Source organism: Sapajus apella, unplaced genomic scaffold (genome assembly GCF_009761245.1).
Source record: "Sapajus apella isolate SASKATOON/1434 unplaced genomic scaffold, GSC_monkey_1.0 scaffold41, whole genome shotgun sequence".
In the NCBI taxonomy this organism is placed as follows: Eukaryota; Metazoa; Chordata; class Mammalia; order Primates; family Cebidae; genus Sapajus; species Sapajus apella.
This window is the reverse complement of record NW_022436981.1, coordinates 21,208,918-21,231,215: the sequence shown is the minus strand read 5'-3', so window position 1 is coordinate 21,231,215 and position 22,298 is coordinate 21,208,918.

Genomic DNA, 22,298 nt, shown 5'->3' with positions numbered 1-22,298 from the left:
CAACTATCTGATCTTTGACACACCTGACCAAAAAAAAAAAAAAATAGGGAAAATGATTCCCTATTTAATAAACGGCATTGGGAAAACTGGCTAGCCATACGCAAAAAGTTGAAGCTGAACCCCTTTTTTTCATCTTACACAAAAATTTACTCAAGATAGATTAAAGACTTAAATGTAAAGCTCAGAACTATAAAAACCCTATAATAAAATCTAAGCAATGACATTCAGAACACAGGCATGGGTGAATATTTCATGATGAAAATATCAAAAGCAATTGCAACAAAAACAACAATTGACAGATGGGATCTAATGAAACTTAAGTGCTTCTGCACAGCAAAAGGAACTACCATCAGAGTGAACATTCTACAGAATGGGAGAAAATTTTTGTAATCTATCCATCTGAAAAAGGTCTAATATCCAGTATCTACAAGGAACTTAAACAAATTTACAAGAAAAAACCAAACAACCCCATTAAAAAGTGGGCAAAGGACATGAAAAGACATTCCTTAAAGGAAGACATTTATGCATCCAACAAACCTACGAAAAGAAAGTTCAACATCACTGATCATTAGATAAATGCAAATCAAAGCCACAATAAGCCATCATCTCACACCAGTCAGAATGGTGATTATTAAAAAGTCAAGAAACAAGAGATGCTGGCAAGGTTGTGGAAAAACAGGAATGTTTTTACGCTGTTGGTGGGAATGTAAATTAGTTCAACCATTGTGGAAAATAGTGTGGAGATTCTTCAGAGACTTAGATCAGAAAAACCATTTGACCCAGCAATCTCATTCCTGGGTATATACTCAAAGGAATATAAATTATTCTACTATAAAGCTACATGCAGATGTATATTCATTGCAGCACTATTCACAATAGCAAAGACATGGAATCAACCTAAATGCTCATTAGTTATATACTGAATAAAGATAATATTGTACATATACACCATGGAATACTATGCATCCATAAAACTACATGTGATCATGTTTTTGCAAATACATGGATGGAGCTGGAAGCCATTATCCTCAGGAAACTGACAACAGGAACAGAAAACCAACACCACATGTACTCACCTATACGTGGGAGATGAGAAATGAGAACACATGGACACAGGGAGGGGAACAATGCAGACTGGGGCCTGCCAGAGGGGCAGCAGGAGGGAGAGCATCAGGATAAATAGCTAATGCATGTGGGGCTTAAAACCTAGGGTTCATAAGTGCAGCAAATCACCATGGCACACATTTACCTATGTAACACATCTGCACATCCTGCACATGTATCTTGGTACTTAAAATTAAACATTTTTTTTAAGGGATATATTTGAAAGAAAGAATTTATAGCTCTCCAGGGAGTTCTATTAATGCTTCCTTCTAAAGACAATTTTTGTGAAGAATTCAGAATATTCTAGCAATTCCAGAACAGAAGTTCCAAGCTCAGCAGGTAAATTGAAATCAGATGAGGTGGGACTTAGTCTGGAAACAGATGCCCTCATTAAGTGGGGCAGCAAGAAGGACACCAAAAATCACTTGAGGGGTTCATTTGAGGGGTCACAATCTAAAATACATACCTCCTTTCCTAAACTGTGTGAGATGATTGCCTCTTTTACTAGCCAAAATAATTTTTGTAACAACAAAAAAAGAGCGAATCTTCTTTTTATAATAAAATGATCTCAAATAAAGTAATATCATTAACATTAGGTGCAATGACTATCAAAAACATCCTCCTTATAAGAATTTGTAAGAAATGTTAAAAACACATTTTTCTTTACAAAAGCCAAACTCAAAATTAAGATTATCATACAAAAAATTAATCCATAATCTATATAAACAAATATGTATGTCTCACAGGCAATTAATTTATACAATTAACATGGTGATGTAATACTGTTATATTATTTGATCCATAGATTAAAAAGTGAGAGTAACACATTACTATCCATATCTCTTAGAAAATATTTTTTTCTTATTGACCAATTTAACAATGTAAAATAACCTTAGCCAAGTGTAGGGTGCTTACCCTGAGATTTTGCAATCCTTTAACGTACCTTATTGAGAGATTGCCCTGTTTTCTCCTAAAATTCAAAATTCCTACAAGTCATTCTGACTTTCTCGGTATTCAAACTGCTATTACACAATAGCAGTTTTTACTGTCCGCAATTTTCCTGATGGAGACTGTTAGGCCTGTGGACTTACATTGTCTTGGATCAAATGGTTGGAGATTAAAGAACAGCGTGATTGGTATCTCTACTACCTCTTTTGTCCAACACATCCAGTAAGTGGTTCACATTTTTATTTATGAACCTTTGATAATTGTGTAATAGTGTTTAGAAATGGTAATAATGTTTATAATGTGGGTAAGAGTAATAATATTTAATTGCACTGTTCTATATGAGTGGCTTAGGGAGGACTGGGTTAAAAAAATTTTCTCTTCCTTATTCTTCTTGCTAACTCCCATGCTGGTAGAGGAGATGGGGGGGGCTTTTGGAACGTGTATTCAAATAAGCATTTGCAATCAAGCACAAGTCTTGTCGTGACAAGATGTATTTTTAACTTATTTAAACTGCCTAGGCTCTAAAAAACAACTTTTTCTCTCATCACAAAGAATTTTTTATGACACAATTAGGATCAGTAGACTGTATCTACCTAAGGATATAGGAAGACAAGCAGTCTTTTGTTATACTTTGATTTGTATGTCATAACTGTGTATTTTTTATTTTCTCTAAAAGTCAGTGCAATAAAAAATGCAAAGACTGGAACATATAGGTTTTGTTGTAAATAATATTTTACTCTAAGTATATATTAATTGGGCTTTGACCAGCAGAATGGAGGTTTAATTAAATAACACATTCACAAGCAGACATCAGAGAGGTCTAAGTTGTCAAAATAATTAAAAAGAAAATGATCTAGAAAAAAAAAAAGTCACAAGATAAAACAAAATAACCAAATGCTTCTAATCTTAGACTTTTGCTTATATTGGTGACATTGAGCTTAACATTTCACTACATATTCCAAAGTATATAAATGTATGCAATGTCCAACTATTTTATCACATATCTCAGCATTATCCATTCAATAATTATTATTTTGGAAGAGCAAATAAACACATTCTTTTTTAAAAAGACTCTAATATTAATTCAAAGCTTTTGTATGTCCATATAGATCTAACTATAAAAAGGTACTTGAATAAAATCTTAGATATTTTACTAAAAATATATAGACAGTATAGATTTTTCACTTTATAAATATCTTCTCTACTGTATCAGTGGCAGCTTGCCCATCAGTCTTTTCTTGTACATTCTCCTAGTAACAACTTATTCTATCATTTACAGTTACGCTTATTGTAAGATTTTTAAACCAAAATTTGTCATTCTAAATAAATGCTTTATGATGTACTTTTGCCCTCATATTCAATTAAAGAGACAATTGAAGAAATCACTTATATATAAAATAGCTGTCTCAAATCTTCTACGTATTTTCTTTTTAGGTCAAATAATCTCAGATTCTTTAGCCATTTTAATCTAACACACTGTCACTATCTACATGGGATAGCAGTGGTTTTCATGGGGTTCTCTCTGTCTCCTTCCTGATCTCCCTGTTTTTAGCTCATCTGTCTATATAAGTATTACATTCTCTCAGTCCCCATCAATTGCCAGATAACAGATCTGCTGCTTTTGTTTATTCAAATTAAGTTTTTAGAAAGTTTTATTTTTCAAATAATGTCTTTCAATTTCAATATTGTAATTTATTTTTGAATTTTTAAATTATTTTTAAAAATTTTGTTATGTATATGAATGTTGTATAAGATGATGTTTACCTACATAAGCACACATATTATTATTTATATGCTATATTAGTTTTTGACAGTTGTTTTTTGACACAAAAGTTGCTCCATAGTTTGATCCGACTACACCTAGATCTCTTTGCTAGGGGAATGTCTTAGTTGGGTTGCTATAACAAATTATCATATATTGGGTGGCTTAAACAACAATCATTTATGTCACACAGTTAATTTGTGTAGCCTAAAAGCAAGGTGCCAGCTGATCTCATGTCTGTGGAAGACTCATTTTCTTGTTGATGGTTATGCCTTCTTGTATCCTCACACGGTGGAGAGCTTCCCTTTCATAACCTAATAACCTCATAAAAGCCATATATACAAATTAAATCACATTGGGGATTAGAGTTTCAGGACATAAATTTGAGGGGTACACAAACATACACTTAATGGCAGGTAGACTTTGATGCACATTATTGAGTTTTTTTATAACCCCAGGAGGGCTCTTCTTAGTTGCCTATGTCTCTGATTGTCTATTTTAAACTTCTAGCTCTGCATTTGATCTTTTTGCTTTCTTAGAGATAGCATCTCCTCTTAAGTGCATACCATGAAAACCTCCAATGCTTTCAACAATGCCCTTAGTTTTTACTCTCTGAGCATTTTTTCCAAATAAAATTGGTCCAATTAGGGAGAAGTACTAATTTCTCTTTTATTAAGATCTACATTTCACCTGGAATAAAACATTTGTACCACTGTCTTGGAGCTAGGGATAGAGTAATGGACCACTTCTCTCAGATGGCACTATGATTTGTAAGCAGGCTACAGGGCAGAGGGTGCAGCCTCTGTTTTTCAGCTTGCCTCTCCTGATGAGAAATCTTTAACCTATGAGCAAACTGGGGTAAGAACAATTAGGGCCCAGTGTTTTCATCCTGGTGCATCTGGAGTAGAGTTTTTACCTCTTCAGTGGAGGATGGGTAGAGGAAGGGGGCCACAGACCTCACAGCTGTTATTGATTAAAACAGAGCTTCAGCATGGGTCATGCCCATAATCACAGCACTTCGGGAGGCCAAGGCACGCAGATCAAGAGGTCAGGTGATCGAGACCATCCTGGCTAACATGGTGAAACCTCATCTCCCCTAAAAATACCAAAAAAATTAGCCAGGCACGGTTGCATACAACTGTAATCCCAGCTACTTTGGGGGCAGAGGCAGGAGGAATTGCTTGAACCCTAGGAGACAGAGGTTGCAGTGATCCAAGATCATGCCACTGCACTCCACCCTGGAGACAGAGTGAGACTCCATCTCAAAAAAAAAAAAAAAAGAAAGGCAAGGACTTCATGACTAAAACTCCAAAAGCATTGACAACAAAAGCTAAAATAGACAAATGGGATCTAATTAAACTTCAGAGCTTCTGTACAGAAAAAGAAACAATCAGTAGAGCGAACCAGCAACCAACAGAACAGGAAAAAATTTCTGCAATCTACCCATCTGACAAAGGGCTAATATCCAGAATCTACAAAGAACTAAAACAGATCCACAAGAAAAAAACAAACGCATTCAAAAGTGAAGGATATGAACAGACACTTCTCAAAAGAAGACATATATGAGGCCAACAAACATATAAAAAAATGCTAGGTGTATACCAAAAGGATTATAAATTGTTCTATTAAAAAGACACATGCACAGGTATGTTCATTGAGACCCTGTTTACAATAGCAAAGACCTGGAATCAACCAAAATGCCCATCAATAATATACTGGACAAAGAAAATGTGGCACATATACACCATGAAATACTATGCAGCCATAAAAAAAACAATGAGTTCATGTCCTGTGTAGGGACTTGAATGAATCTGGAAACCATCATTCTCAGCAAACTGACACAAGAACAGAAAATCAAACACTGTATGTTCTTACTCATAGATGGATGTTGAACAATGAGAACACATGGACACAGGGAGGGGATCATCACACACTGGGGTCAATTGGTGGGGGCTAGTGGAGGGACAGCAGGGTGTGGGGATGGATACCATGGGGAGAAATGCCAGATATAGATGATGGGGGAATGAAAGCAGCTAACCAACTTGTCATGTATGTACCTATGCAACAACCCCGCGTGATCTGCCCATGTACCCCGGAACCTAAAGTACAATTAAAAAAACAAAACCAAAACAAAACAAAAACAGAGATTCAATGGAACAGATGATCTGGTAAGGATGATAAATGCTGGCAGCCTGCTCTTCTTAGCAGATACCATATACCATAGCCCTAGACTGGTAGCCAGAGAAGAAGAAATCTCATGTACATAGTAAAAAAATATATGCCAGGAATATAACTTACTTTTGATCAACTGACTGGGGAAGAAAATCATTCTTCTTCAAATGCCACAGATTCTCACTGTCCTTAACATGATCCCAATGATTCCTTAAATAAATGTTTGTTCCATTTGCTGGTTGCCCTTAGGAAGTTTCTACAGTTTTTAAATGCCTTCAAATATGTATTTCTAAAAATAATTTTTACCAGTTATACTTGTTTTCCTGTAGCGTGTCCTCAGAAATCATCATGCTTCCTCTCAGAGATTCTGTAGCAATGTGTGTACTGTATTAGTCTATGGTATGAACATAACTACTATTATTTATTCATTTCCCTATTAATAGGTATTTATTGGCTTGTGAAGTCTTCCATTTTATTAGCCTGTATCTTCTTGTGTATATTTGCAAAATTTCTCATAATGTATAATCCTAAAAATATATTTATTCTGGTAAATTATTTCTTTTTTTATCAGAAAATTTTTACTCAAAATTTTACCAGCAATTTTCTATTTTCTAATTTTTCTCCAATTAGGAATAATTTATATTTCCACTAGTAACATATCAGAATACTTTTCAGTGGAGGTTGACATATGGTGAGCCTCACATTTGCCTCTACTTTGGTACTGTGAATAATCTGCTGGTTTGCTGTAGGAGGAGAGAGGTTGAAAGATGCAGCTTTAGGTGTATAGTAGCCACACTGAGCCAAGGTCACACAAATTGAAATTCAGGGCTTTCAAGGAATCTGAGTATTAGAGAGATATGATATAGAAAAAGGAAGGGTTCATTCTTCTAAAATTGCTATGTGGTTTTCTTCTTGAGTCACTTGCTGAATCCTAAGCTGAATATTATTAAAAAGTTTGAAAAATAAATTAAAATTAGGTGCAGTGATGCTATATCATTAAGCAAATATTTAAGCATTTGGCAGACCTAAGCAAGATAGGTGTTGAACTTCAGGACATTACGAATGGAGGAAAGGTGGTAAATACTTAGGTTATTAGTGAGGGCTAGGGTAGGAAGGGAAATCTAGAAACAAATGAGCTCTACAAAACCTGAAACCTAGCATAGACTAAAAGGAGGTAATCTGCCTGTTTTCAAAGACCCTAAGAGAAGGTAAGTAAATTTACTCGGGAGTAAGTAACATCGCCAAGCATCATCTTAACTTTTGATATTCAATGTCCAGCATTCTCTCAAATGTCACCAAGCATGCCAGTAAGCAGGATCAGATGATTAACAATCAAGAGAAAAAAGAACAATAGGTACAGATTCATAATTTATTCAGAAACTAACATTAAAATAACTATGATTAAAGTATTCAAGATCAGAAATAATTTCACCATATAATTTAAATTTTTGCATTGTTATTTAAAGTCTAGAACTATATTCTAGAACAATATAATAATAATTAAAATAACTCAATAGATGTGTTTATAGTATATTTAAGCAGAAAAAAAGATTACTTATCTGGAGGATAAGTCAGGAGAACATATCAAGAGTAATATACACAAAGAAAAGATAAAAATATGGAAAAAGATATAAAAGAAATGTGGGTCATGTTACAAAAACTCACTATATACAAATATGAGTATAAGAGAAAAAAGAGAATGAAGATAAATAACATTCTAAAAGAAACTTGTTGAGAATTCTCTGAAACTGATTAAAGACACAAAGTCAAAGTTTGCAAAATATGCAAAAAAATAAAAACAAAGCATATACATGTTGGCCACCTGAATGCTTCTTAAATGCTCAAATAAAAATTTTATTTATCTTCTTGTTGAGCATCTTACTATTAAAATTATCTTTGTAAAATTAAATTTTCATATTGCTTGTTAACCTGGTAAATTTTCATTATGAAATTAAATGCAGGTATATTTATTTCTATATTTACTTTTATATCAATTCATATACTAGTGTCTATTATTGATGTTAATTACTGACAGATCCAATCTTTGGCATTTTGTGATATAAATGTTAGGTAGCGATTAATAATTTTAGTTCAAGTTTAGTTCTGTGCCCTACAAAAGCCAACTAAAATATTTATACCTGGAGAGATCCAAGATGGCCGTTTAGCAGTAGCTCAGGATTGCAGCTCCCAGTGAAGGCGCAGGGAGTGAGTGGACGCCAGACTTCCAGATGAATTTTTGTTGCCCACAAACCAGGAGATTCCCAGTGGAGGAGCCCCATGGCTCGCCAGCACAACTCTTTTGGCCTGTAGGGCTGTTTTGCCGGCGTCCTGGCTCGGGGGTTCTCAGTGCAGAGTATGCGGGACTGGGTGCCTTTTTGGTTGGCGTTTGGAGCTCTGGGAAGGCAGAAGTCAGCTGATTAAAGTGGGGACTAAGGCGGGGAGCCAGACGGAGAGATTCCCGGGCAGAAAAACGCCAGGAAATTCAGTGCCGCTGTTTCAGCTGGCGCGGTCGGGAAATTGCATAGAGCCTCGTGCCTTTTCGGTGGGCAACTGGGGCACCTGGGAGAGAATCGACTGTTCAATTGGGAAAAGAAAAAAAGGGGGCTCCGAGGCAGGGAGCCAGGTGATCAGGCTCAGCTGATCACCTCCACAAAAAAACAGCAATTGGAAACGCTGATGGTTGAGAGTTTCACAGCAAGCACAGCTGAACCTGGGAAAGTCCAGCTCTGTGGGGGAGGGCGTCCGCTGAAGGAAAACAAAGAAACAGAAATAACATCATCACCAACAAGCTGGATGTCCAATCAGAAGCCCAATCTGAAAGTCAGCAATTACAAAGACGACAGGTGGATAAATCCACAAATATGCAAAGAAACCAGCGCAAAAAGTCTGAAAACATCCGAAATCAGAATGCCTCTCCTCCTTCAAGGGATCACAGCTCCTCATCAGCAAGGGAACAAAGCCTGATGGAGAATGAATGTGATAAATTGTCAGAATCAGGCTTCAGAAGGTGGATAATAAGAAACTTCTGTGAGCTAAAAGAACATGTTCTAACCCAATGCAAAGAAACTAAGAACCTTGAAAACGGTTTCACGAAATGCTAACGAGAATAGACAATTTAGAGAGGAATATAAGTGAATTAATGAAGCTGAAAAACACCATACGAGAAATTTGCGATGTACAAGTTTTAACAGTCGAATTGACCAAGCAGAAGAAAGGATATCAGAGGTCAAAGACCAACTCAATGAAATAAAACAAGAACACAAGATTAGAGAAAAAAAGTGTAAAAAGGAATGAGCAAAGTCTCCAAGAAATATGGGACTGTGTGAAAAGACCTAATCTACATTTGATAGGTGTACCTGAATGTGACTAAGAGAATGAATCCAAGCTGGAAAATATTCTTCAGGATATTATTCAGGAAAACTTTCACAACGTAGCAAGGCAGGACAATATTCAACTCCAGGTAATACAGAGAACACCACAAAGATATTCCTCAGGGATAGCAACCCCAAGGCACATAATCATCAGATTCATCAGGGTTGAAATGAAGGAGAAAGTGCTAAGGGCAGCCAGAGAGAAAGGTCAGGTTACCCACAAAGGGAAACCTATCAGGCTTACAGCAGATCTCTCAGCAGAAACCCTACAAGCCAGAGGAGAGTGGGGGTCAATATTCAACAACCTTGAAGAAAAGAACTTTCAACCTAGAATTTCATATCCAGCCACACTAAGCCTCATAAGTGAAGGAAAAATAAAATATTTTGTGAACAACCAAGTACTCAGAGATTTCATCACCACCAGGCCTGCTTTACAAGAGATTCTGAAAGAAGCACTACACATAGAAAGGAACAACCAGTATCAGCCATTCCAAAAATATACGGAAACATAAAGAGCAGCAACATAATGGAGAATCTACATCAACTAAAGGGCAAAACAGACAGCTAGCATTAAATGGCAGTATTAAATTCACATATCTTAATATTAATCCTAACTTTAAATCGCCTAAATGCCCCAATCAAAAGACATAGACAGGCAAATTGGATAAAAAGCCAAAACCCATGGGTATACTGCATCTAAACCCATCTCACATGCAAGGATACATAAAGACTCAAAACAAAGGGATGGGGGATGATTTACCAACCAAATGCATCACATTGTCAATGTTAGACAGATCAATGAGACAGAAAATTAACAAGGTTATCCAGTATTTGAACTCAGACCTGCAACAAGTAAACTTAATAAACATTTACAGAACTCTCCACCCCAAATCCACAAAACAGACATTCTTCTCAGTACCACATCACACCTACTCTTAAAGTGACTACATAACTGGAAGTAAATCACTCCTCAGTAATTGCATAGCATTTCACAGGTTCAAATGAAATATTGGTTGGCTGCTTGTTTGTTATTTTCCTCCCTTAGTCCTTCCTGTCTCCATCGTTAAGCACAATTATTGGCATAAAAGAGGTTTTCAATATCCATTTTTAGAATGCATTCTAGCCTGGGCAATAAAGCAAGACTCCCATTCTCTCTCCTTTTTCTCCCTGTTTCTTTCTCTCTTTTATTCTTTTTTTTCTTTCTCTCTTTCTTTCTCTTCTCTTTTTCCTTTTTCCAAAAAAAAAAAAAAAAAATCAGCAAGGAGGAGGGACTCATCTAGAAAAATATATATATATTTATACCTTAATGTATCATTTTTGCATAGTTTTCCCATGACACAAGTTGTCCACATATTTCAAAATGGATTATAAAATATTTGTATGTATTTCAAAACTTATTAAAATGTCAGTGTTAGTGAATGTGTAAGAATTTCTAAGTTCATCATGGATATTGGCCTGAAGTTTTCTTTACTTGTTGAGTCTCTGCTCGGTTTTGGTATCAGGATGATGTTTGTCTCATAAAATGATTTAGGAAGGATTCCCTCTTTTTGGATTATTTGGAATAGTTTCAGAAGGAATGGTACCAGTTCCTCTTTGTATGTCTGGTAGAATTCGGCTGTGAACCCATCTGGACCTGGGCTTTTTTTGGGTGGTTGGCTCTTAATTGCTGCCTCAACTTCAGATCTTGTTATTGGTCTATTCAGGGTTTCAGCTTCTTCCCGATTTAGGCTTGGGAGGAGGCAAATGTCCAGGAATTTATCCATTTCTTCAGGTTTACTAGTTTATGTGCATAGAGTTGCTTGTAATAATCTCTGATGATGGTTTGAATTTCTGTGGAATCTGTGGTGATATCCCCTTTGTCGTTTTTTATTGCATCAATTTGGTTATTCTCTCTTTCCTTTTTTATTAATCTAGCTAGTGGTCTGTCTATTTTGTTGATCTTTTCAAAAACACAGCTCCTGGATTTATTGATTTTTTGAAGGGTTTTCTGTGTCTGTATCTCCTTCAGTTCTGCTCTGATCTTAGTTATTTCTTGTCTTCTGCTATGTTTGTGGAAGGCAGTGTGGCGATTCCTTAAGGACCTAGAAATATAAATTCCATTTGGCCCAGCAATCCCACTACTGGATATATATCCAAAGGATTATAAATCGTTCTACTATAAGGACACATGCACACGAATGTTCATTGCAGCACTGTTTACAATAGCAAAGACCTGGAACCAACCCAAATACCCAACAATGATAGACTGGACAGAGAAAATATTGTACATATACACCATGGAATATTATGCAGCCATCAAAAATGATGAGTCCGTTTCCTTTGTAGGATGAACCTGGAAACCATCATTCTCAGCAAACTGACACAAAAGAAGAAACCAAACACTGCATGTTCTCACTCATAGGCGGGTGTTGAACACTGAGAACACATGGACACAGGGAGGGGAGCACTACACACTGGGGTCTGTTGGGGGGAAATGGGGGAGGGATGGGGGTGGGGACGTGGGGAGAGAGAGCTTGGGGAGAAATGTCAGATATAGGTGAAGGGGAGGAAGGCAGCAAATCACACTGCCATGTGTGTATCTATGCAACAATCTTGCATGTTTTTCACATGTACCCCAAAACCTAAAATGTATTTAAAAAAAGAGAAAAAAAAAGAATTTCTAAATTTATATTTTTTTATCTTAAAACATTTCATATAAAACATCACATTTAAATATAAATTCTATGTATTTAAAACACACATATTTTTGTTTTATAAGCATCTTCCTTAAATTGTCTATTGGATTTTCTAGTTGTAAAAATATGGCTTCATCACATAGGCCAAGAGGATAATTGTCTAAATTAGTCTAAAAACACTTATGGTTTTCATTAACACAGTTCAATGACATATAATTCATTTAGTTGCAAATATTTTATAGAAGGATTAGAATTTGCAGATCTTAAATAGGGTTTCCAAACTATTTAATTATGTGTCAGTGGCAAAGCACATTTTTATTGTCTTTTATGTTGCCTTTAATATACTTAATATGTCTACCAAGTAAAAAGATGAGGTGTAAGCATTTATATTTTATACTTTATCCTAGAAGAATAAGTTAAATTGTTTTATCCAGTGATGTTCTCTTGACTCTGTGATTGTATCTTCAATCCCAAATAGTATACATGTGTTCACTGAACCAGAAATTAACTCATTTCAATTTTTTACTTGGGTCATGTGTATCTTCTCTGGAAAACAAAATGATTCACCACATTTGTGGTTACTACAGGTAAGCCAACCCTGGTAGAACATAAAGAACATGAAAAATTTTCAGAAAAAGGAAAGGAAAACTACCTCATTCTAGTAAATTATAGACGAGATTGTTTTACCTTCAAAAATTTGCATATAATTTTAGGGGAGGAAACACCTATAAACAAAGGTTTTGTTTGGTTTTGTGTTTTACAGAAGGCCTTAGGACAAAATGAGACTAAGTCCAAAATTGACATAGATTAGCACCCTCTTACTCAAAGAAATATGTTCTTGTGGATTCCTGATATAGATAGTGCCAAATTCTATATATAGTGTTTTTCTCTTATACATATATACCTTTAAATACTCTTTGATTTATAAATCAGGCACAGCATTTTTGCACTTTGGAGTCATTAATAAGTAAAATAAGGATTACCTGAAAACAAGCATTGCAATACAGTTACAGTCAATGTGACAACCAAGATGGCTCCTAGTGACTAATGGGAAGGTAGCTTTCACAGGATGGATAGCTGGACAAAGGAATATTTCACATCCTGGATGAGACAGAACATGAGGTGACAAGATTTCATCATGCTATTTAAAACAACCTGCATTTACAACTTTTGTATTGTTTAATTTTGGATTTTCCATTTAATATTTTCAGACTGCAGTTTATTATGGGTTACTGAAACCACACACAGAAAGGAAAACTGGGGATAACAGGGGACTACTGTAACTAGTAAAATTTTATAAAAGTTTGACTACAATTTGCATTATAATATTATATTATAATTACGGAGCCATGTGTATATATAAAGGAAGTGAACAGAGTACTCTGGAAATATAAATTACAATGAGTTACATGGCAAGCAGATTTTATATTTCAGTTATATATGATTTAACTTACTGTATTTTTCAACAAAATTGAACATAAATACATGAAAACTGAGTTTCTTTAAATACACAACCATCAGAGAAAAGGGGGGAGTTCTCTATTGACATCAAAATGTGTCATTCTACATGGAACAGTTTGAATTATGAAAATGCTTTATTTCATATTATCATTGTTCCATTTCTCTATTATCTATTAAATTACCATAATAAATAATAAATTATCAATATAGAAATTCTCACCAATGACAATGGCAAGTAAACTATAAATGTATTCATTTCAAACTAGAATAACAAATACATAGAATTAGTTTTTGAATAATTCAGATGAATAGAAGACTCAGCATTGTGCAAAATAATGTTGAATAATTCTTAAAAGTGATTGTTTTAAAAAGCTACACAATGTACTTTTATTTAATATTTAAAACATTATCTTTTACAAGTGAGATATCAATAATAAATAAATTTTATATGTATTCCTGTCATTAATAATAATGTTTCAGAACTAAGTACTTATTTTTTTTCAAGTTAAAATTATCTACTTTGGTTAAGTTTAATTAGATTGAATCATAGGATTCAGCTATAAGTAGTATTTTTAACAAGGCATCTAAATGTTAATTAAAATTATTATTATTAAATTATTAAAATTAATATGCATCCATTTATATTTGACATAACAATTGTTTACAAGTCACTTGCATTACTGAGAGGTCAAAATTTAGGGGAAGGAATTTTAGAATGTTATACTATTTATAGGAAAATATTGAATTCTTAAGAAAACTGAAGACCAGGTATTTGATCATAAGGGACATTATCAATCAGCCTTTTGTTCTATAAAAATATATATGTCTATGTTCTCTTCCTAAGGTTGAGAAAATAATATATCATGGCAGTTACAGATGGAAATATGACTTCAAGATTTATTAGCTTTCTTACCAAAGACAAATAGCACAATTTTCTTAGACCTTATTTTTCTCAAATGATAAAACAATTGCTTAATATGTATATATACATCACTTCAGTGATTGAAAGCTAACAAGTACTCAATAAAGAATAAAATACTACTCTTATTTTCATAATAAATATTTCATTCATTTCTGAGTTCTATGAAAATCTATATATCTTAGTGGTACATGAAATTTATATGTGTAATGTGAGGCATTAGAGTTAATTAAGGCAAACATGCTTGCAAAGTAAAAGCTAACAATTTTATGCACAAAACTACCCAATAATTTAAGAGCTCATTTACTACACCCATATCATCTTACAGATGAATAACCTCCCTCCATATATATTTAATAATTTGTCAGAAGTAGATAATTGACCAAAATTAAACACAGGTATACTAATTAATAATCTAATATTTATTTTATAGCTAAGATTTAGATAATATAAATATTACCCTAATTAGTTAAATGGCTTATTACTCTAAAAAAGTGCATTGACATTGTAGATACTTTTAAATAAGAATGAATGAATCAATCAATCCAATAATTAATCAATTAACAAATAAGTGTTAGTTGAACATGTGCTTCACGTATAATTTTCTATTTTATTTTAGCAAGGGCAGAAAACATGTATGTAGAGTAATCCCAAAACAGAAAAAAGGGTTAAAGAATAAAAATAAATGAAAGAAATGAAATTATTATACCAGTTTAAATTTGCTTGCATTCTGTTTTCTGAGAAAAATATTTTCATTCAGGTAAAAGTAAACTAAGTTGTAAAGTGTATGAAGAATTTCATCGAGGAAAACAGTGAAGTATGTAAATGGAAGTTCATAAAAATAAAAGTAAGAAAAAGTATAATGAGTAACTTAATAATTTGTGTTGAAAACTACATTAAAATAGACGAGAAAAATACATAGAATTTCTTTAGATTAAATGTAGTAGTCAAATTGAAATTTGGAGTTATTACCAAAAGAACACTTGGTACTCCAGTAAGAAAAGGTTTCCCACATTCTAGCTGCTATTATCTTCCTGATACAATTGTATATCCTCCAAAAATTATCTTCATTACTCTAAGATTTACCTAGTATTTATTCATTATCTCATGATTCTACAGGCATGGTTTATTTCATAAAGTTATTTTCTAATATTATAAATGGAAACAAGGGATAACTCGTGGGACTTAGTTGAGCCTCGAGATTTACTTACGGGATGAAAAATACTAAATAGGAGAATCTAAGTACAGAGTATGACATTATGAAGATTGTATTAGTCCATTTTCACACTACTGTAAAGAACTTCCCTGAAACTGGATAATTCATAAAGGAAAGAGCTTTAATTGATTCACAGTTCCACATAGTAAAGGAGGCCTCAGGACGCTTACAGTTATGGAGGAATGGGAAGCAGGTACATTCTTCACAAGGTCAGGAAAGAGAAAGTGTTTAAAAGAGGAACTGTCAAATATTTATAAAAACATTAGATCTCCTGAGAACTTATTCATTATCATGAGAACAGCATGGGAGCAACTGCCTCCAGAATCCAATTACCTTCCATCTGGTCCTTCTCTCAACAGGTGGGGATTAAGGGGATTATAATTCAAACTGGTATTTGAGTAGGACACAGAGCCAAACTATATCAAATATCTTGTATACATAATCTCAATTATTAGCCATGGGGTAAAACAATAACAATGAATATTTTGACAAAGTTATAGTTTGGCTCTGTGTAATATAATTTATATTTTTAGTCTACCCTGAAGTCATATTTTGAGAGACAGAATATTCATTCAATGAGTATGTAAAAAATAACATGGAAGTAACTTCAAGGCTCACATAAAAAAAACTGAAAGTGCTGGGAAACTTATCTTTTATCAGATCCTATTAGATTAGTTAGCAAAATAATCTCTTATTTGCTAATATTATGTCCTTTTGTCGTTTATTTTTGTAATTGAAATGTAACAATTGTACATATTTTTGGAGTAAATGTGATATTTTGATAAAAGCATACAATGTGTAATTAACAAATCAGGGTGGTTGGGATATCCAATACCTCAAACATGTATTAATTTTTGGTGTTAATAATATTTCAAATATTATATTTTGGCTATTTTGAAATATAAAATAAATTATTCTTAACTATTGTTGCCCTATTATGCAAGTAAATACTAGAACTTATTTTTTTCTATCTAACTGTATTTTTGTACCAATTAATCAACCAATCAACCACCCTGTTATCCTCCCCTCCTTTTCCACTACATTTTCTGCTTTCTGGTAAACCACTTTTCTATTCACTACCCACATAAGATCAACTTTTGTAGCTTCCACCTGTGAGTAAGAAAATGCATATCGTGTTTCTGTTTCTGGTTTATTTCACTGAATATAATGTCTTCCATCTCCATCCATGATCCTACAAATGACAGGATTTCATACATAAACTTGATATCAGTTGTAATGATTCCATTTTTTGTTTCTGATTTTTTTAAGATTACTTTTTTTTGACACAGTCTTACTATATCCCCCAGACTGGGGTGCAAGTGGCATGATCCAGACTCACTACAACCTCCACCACCTGGGTTCAAGCAATTCTCATGCCTCAGCCTTTCAAATATATGGGACTGCAGACATGCACCATCACACTCTTTTTGCTCTTTAGTCCAGTTAAAGTTTGTTGATTCTGTTTATCTTTTCAAAAAACAACTTTTTGTTATGTTCACTGTTTGTAATTTTTTAGTCTAGATTTCATTTATTTTTGGTCTAATCTTTAACTATTTTAACTTGTAAACAAGTTTTGGCATTTATTTATCACTATTTTGCAACAATCTACTTTCTTAATTTTTAACAAAATAAAAATTACAGTTTATTTTGAAAGTCAAACCAGAGTGTTTCTATATAACTTATGCATGGACCTTTAAATCATATAGGCACTTAAATGTTTGTACATTGAAGTTAGCTTATACAAACTGTCTTTCTTTTCTTATTTTTACTAAGCAAATTATAATAAAAAGGAATATGAGGTGACAAAAATTGATAAGTATAAAAAATAGTACTAAAGAAAAATTTCCAGTGTTGCCTTATTTTATCTTTCTTATCAACTTGTGCCTAGATCATGCCTCATCTCTCCTCTAGGAAATTCTTATATACATATGAGTAGACTACAACTTGCATAGCTAGATGAGGATTCACATGTTACTCAGGGAGATTGCAAGAGCTTAATTTGAAAAGGTGGCATTTTGCCTTATTGAAGATTGGATACATGGTGAACAATTTGAGATTTCTCTTAAGTACCTTGGAATCCCTAGTTTAGCTGCTGCCAAGAGGGAGTTATTAAACCTTAATTTTAAGACTGAGGAACATGGAAATTTAAAGTCAGTCAAGAAAAAACTGACAGATTTCACTCCTGAGGACCCTGCAGACAAAAACTATGGCCTTCCCATAAGAACTATGATGCAGTGACATGTTATAAAGAATTACTTCTTGAAGGAATTTCTGATGCAAATGAACACATATCTTCTAAAGGTTATATAATGTTCTACCTGCCACAAAAACAGACTAGGCATTTCTCCTTTAAGATAACACTTAGCCAGTAGCCCCTATTGCTACCCTTCTCAAATTTATACTAAAATATCTATGGGAAAACACATACACACATTAAAAAAGGAAAAAAAATGAAAGAACCCTAAAAACAAAATGAGATCTAAAAGTGAACTTACTGCTAAAATTAATGGTTGGATTTTCAGCAATTACTCAAATACGAGAAAAATTAAAAACATTCAGTTTCTAAAAAAACAGTTAAAGCTATCATTCTAAAGAAGAAAAAAATAAATAGAAACCCTCATGTTCTTCTTTAATGTCTACATACTGAGTCATAATTTCATTGTGTATTCTTCTATATAAAGTGTGCCGCTCACAAAATAATAAGGGAGATGTATGCATCAGGATTTACAAATTATTGATTCTATGCAGTTTTTAAAATTCAGTGAGATGATAGAAGTGACACTCAAAATTTCAAATATCTTGATAATTGCAGCTTTTTTTAAAAAAAAGTTTTTACTTTTTTGATTCATACTATCAAATAATCAAGCATTAAGAATAAGGATTTTTCTCAAATTAAATGAATGTTTTATGTACCAGGGAAGTAGGCTGTTCTCAAGCTGTGCATCTGAAAGCCAAATCACTCAGCTTGTACAAAAAATGTGAACAGAATTTAAACACCCACAAGCTAAGACTTACCAAGACCTTCCATTCAGCCTCTTCAATATCTTTATTCTGTCCATTTTATCAACATTGCCACCACTGTAAAACAAAATAATATCTTTAACTAAATCACTAACACAGTATTCTAATTGCTCCTTTGTCTATAATCTTTCCCTGTCTAGTTTATTTGTCACATTGGAATGAAGTGATCTTTCTAAAATTCATATACAATTGTGGCATTCTCTTTATTAAAACTTTTGAATTGTGATTCATTATTTTTTTGGATATTTGAAACTTCCTAAGAGAACTTGTGACTCCTGTGTTACATGGATCATTTTTAAAAGCATTTCAGTCACATTTTCTGCTAAAACAGTATGGTAGGCAGAATAATGTCTCTTCACTCCTGCAAAGTTGTTCACATCCTGATGTTGCTAACCTGTGTGACTGTTATGTCAGATGGAATAATGAGCTTTGTAGGTGTTATTAAATTAAGGGCCCTAAGACTGGAGATTGACCTGAATTATCTGGCTATACTCAATACAACTGCAAAGATCTTTATAAGATAGATGCAGAAAATTCAGAGTTGGAGAAGGAGATAAAATGACGACAGAAACAAAGGTGAAGGAAAGAGACAGAGGCCATTTTGAAATTTCTGACTTACAAAACTGAGAGGTAATAAATTTGTGCTGTTTTAACACCACTGTAATTGTGGTTTGCTACAGCAGCAATAGGAAATCAATGTAGCTAATAAATGCAAAAAAGCAAAAAAGAAAAGGAACTAAATCAATTATATGAAGCAATAGATGTGAGACACAAGATTAGATAGGAGAAATCAACTGTGAGACACAAGAAGTCATGAACATTGTGGAGAAAAAAAACAAGGAAGGCCTGCATAAATGAATAAATACATCATGTATATTAACTGGTAAAGGTGCTATTTTTAAGATTTAAATTCTTAACAAATTAATGTATATTTAATATAGTCCTAATAAAAAATTCAAAAGTTATTTATATTAACTGACAAAGTAATCACAAAATGTGTATGAAAATACAAGTGATCTACAGTAACCAGGATAATCTTGAAAAACAGAAAATTTATACTGACATACTCTAAGACTTATAAAATTATAATAATTGAGATAGAACTACTGGAATAGCAGTGTTAGCCTAAAATAGTTGCATAGAAACAGACTCGTTGGTTTTCAAGAAAGTCACTAATTCAGTTCAGTGGACCAAGTCAGATATTTTCACAAAAATGTGGTGGGGTAACTCAAAAATATTGGAAAAAAACATAAAGATAAACTGTACTTCATGGCATAGTCAACAATTTTTTTTTTTTTTTACAATGAAAGGTAAAATAATAATGTTTTTAGGAAAAAAGAGAGAGAAAGAAACTCTGCAGATTTGAGGAAGGCTAAGATATTTTAGATAGCAAACAACAGCATTTTTTTCAATATGTGCATAAAACTAGCATCTAGAACATTAAGAACCTCTTTATCACCCGTGAGATTTCACTTATAACGTTCTCTATTATATAAAGACCAAAGGGCTAACCCCTACTCTGATTTATTGGTGCCAAATGTAGTGTTTTATGTTCTTGAAATTCTTATAAATAATACTACATAGTATACATTATTTTGTATGTGGTTTTTTTTAACTCAATGTGTTTTCAAACTTAATCCATATATTATTCTGTGTAACAGCAGTTTCTTAATTTTTATCACTGATTAGTATTCTGTTGTATGAAGATACCACAATTTATTTAATCATTCTTTTTGTGGAGATTTGGGTGATTTTCACTTAGGTTATTATGAATAAGACTATCACAAATGCTACTGAACGAGAATTTTTATATGTGAACACCAGTTTTCATTCTTCTTGGATAACACTTAGAATAGTAATTACTGAGTCACAGAGTAGATGCATCTTGAACTATACAAAAATCTCTTAAACAGTTTGCCAAAGCGATTGTTTTATTTTATGCTTGCATCAACAATATGTGAATTTTCTGATGCTTCCTAATCTTGATGTTTTAAGTTTTATTTATTTAATTATTTATTTTAGTCATTCTAGTGGTTATGAAATGTGGCTTTAACTTGTATTTTCCTTTAGGGTAACTATGTACAGTACATTTTTTATGTGTATTGGCCATGCAAGCAACTGTTTAACTCTGTTGTCCATTTTTTCTTGCATTTTAATTCTTTAATAATAAGTTCTATGTACATTTATTAGATACTTATAAAGAAAATGTATTATCTATAATCTGAGGCTTATTTATTACCCATATGGTATCATTTAGTGAGAAAAAATATTATTATTGATTTAATGTTGTATCTCCAGAAACTGTCACCTCAAAATTATGTAGGCATTTTTATTATCTTTAGATATCTTATGATGCACTGTTTTAAGTTTAGATCCATTATCTACTTCAGTTGTTTTTGTTTCATTTGATGTAAGGGTTGAATTGTACATTCTGACATTGGGTACACATAATAAATTTTGTCACAGTTTGTTAAAAATACTTTTTCCATTGCATTAAATTTGTATACTGGCTGAAAACCAATTGATTACATACATGTGGCCTTATTTCTCTGCAATTTATTCTATTCTATACCTTCAACTACCTCACAGGGACACCCTTCGTATCCTACTTAGGTTATGTCTCTTCTTACAGGTGAAATTCTTCTTACATTAATCAGACTTTAATATTGTACAGTGGACTATAACTCTTTTCTTCCTCTAGACACTTTCTGATTCCACTTTGGTTCTGAAATCCCTCTGTAGGTCACCATGGCTAATCACTACCTATCAATACAGTGAACACTCACATGTTCTGCTAAACATAACGGCTTTTGCACTTATACTTTTTAAATGGCCATATTCCCCAAAGCAATTTACAGATTTGACACTATTCTTACCAAATTACCAATAACATTTTTCACAGAAATAGAAAGAAGTCTTCTGAAACTCATATTTCTAGAATAGAATCACATCTTCTGCAAAGAGAGATAATTTTACTCTCTTTTTATTTTGATATATTTTATTTATTTTTCTTGCCTGATTGCTCTGGCTAGGGCTTTGAGAGCTGTATAGAATAGGAATGGCGAGAGTGGGACTCTTTGTCTTGTCCAAGTTCTCTAGAGGACTGCTTCCAGCTTTGGCCGATATAATATGGTGTTGGCTGTGGGTTTGACATAAATGGTTCTTATTTTTTTGATGTATGTTCCTTTGATTCCTAGTTTGTTGAGGGTTTTTAACATGAAGGGATGTTGATTTTATTGAAAGCATATTCTGCTTCTATTGAGATGATCATGTGTTTTTGTTTTTAATTTAGCTTAAGTTGTCAAACTCATTGATTTACATATGTTGAACCAACATTGCATCTCAAAAATAAAACCTACTTTATAGTTGTTGATTGGCTTGCTGAATTTGGTTTGCCAGCATTTTGTTGAGGATTTTTGCCTCTGTGTTCATCAGGGATTTTGGATAGAAGTTTTTCTTTTTCATTGTGCCTTTACATGAAGACACAATGAAAGGAAGTTTTCCTTTTTCACTGTGTCTTTAATGAAGGTGTTGGTATCAAATTGAGGTCAGGCTTATAGAATGCATGTGGGAGGAGTTCCTTCTCTCAATTTTCAAAATATTTTCAGTAAGACTGACACTAGCTATTCTTTATATGTCTGCTAGAATT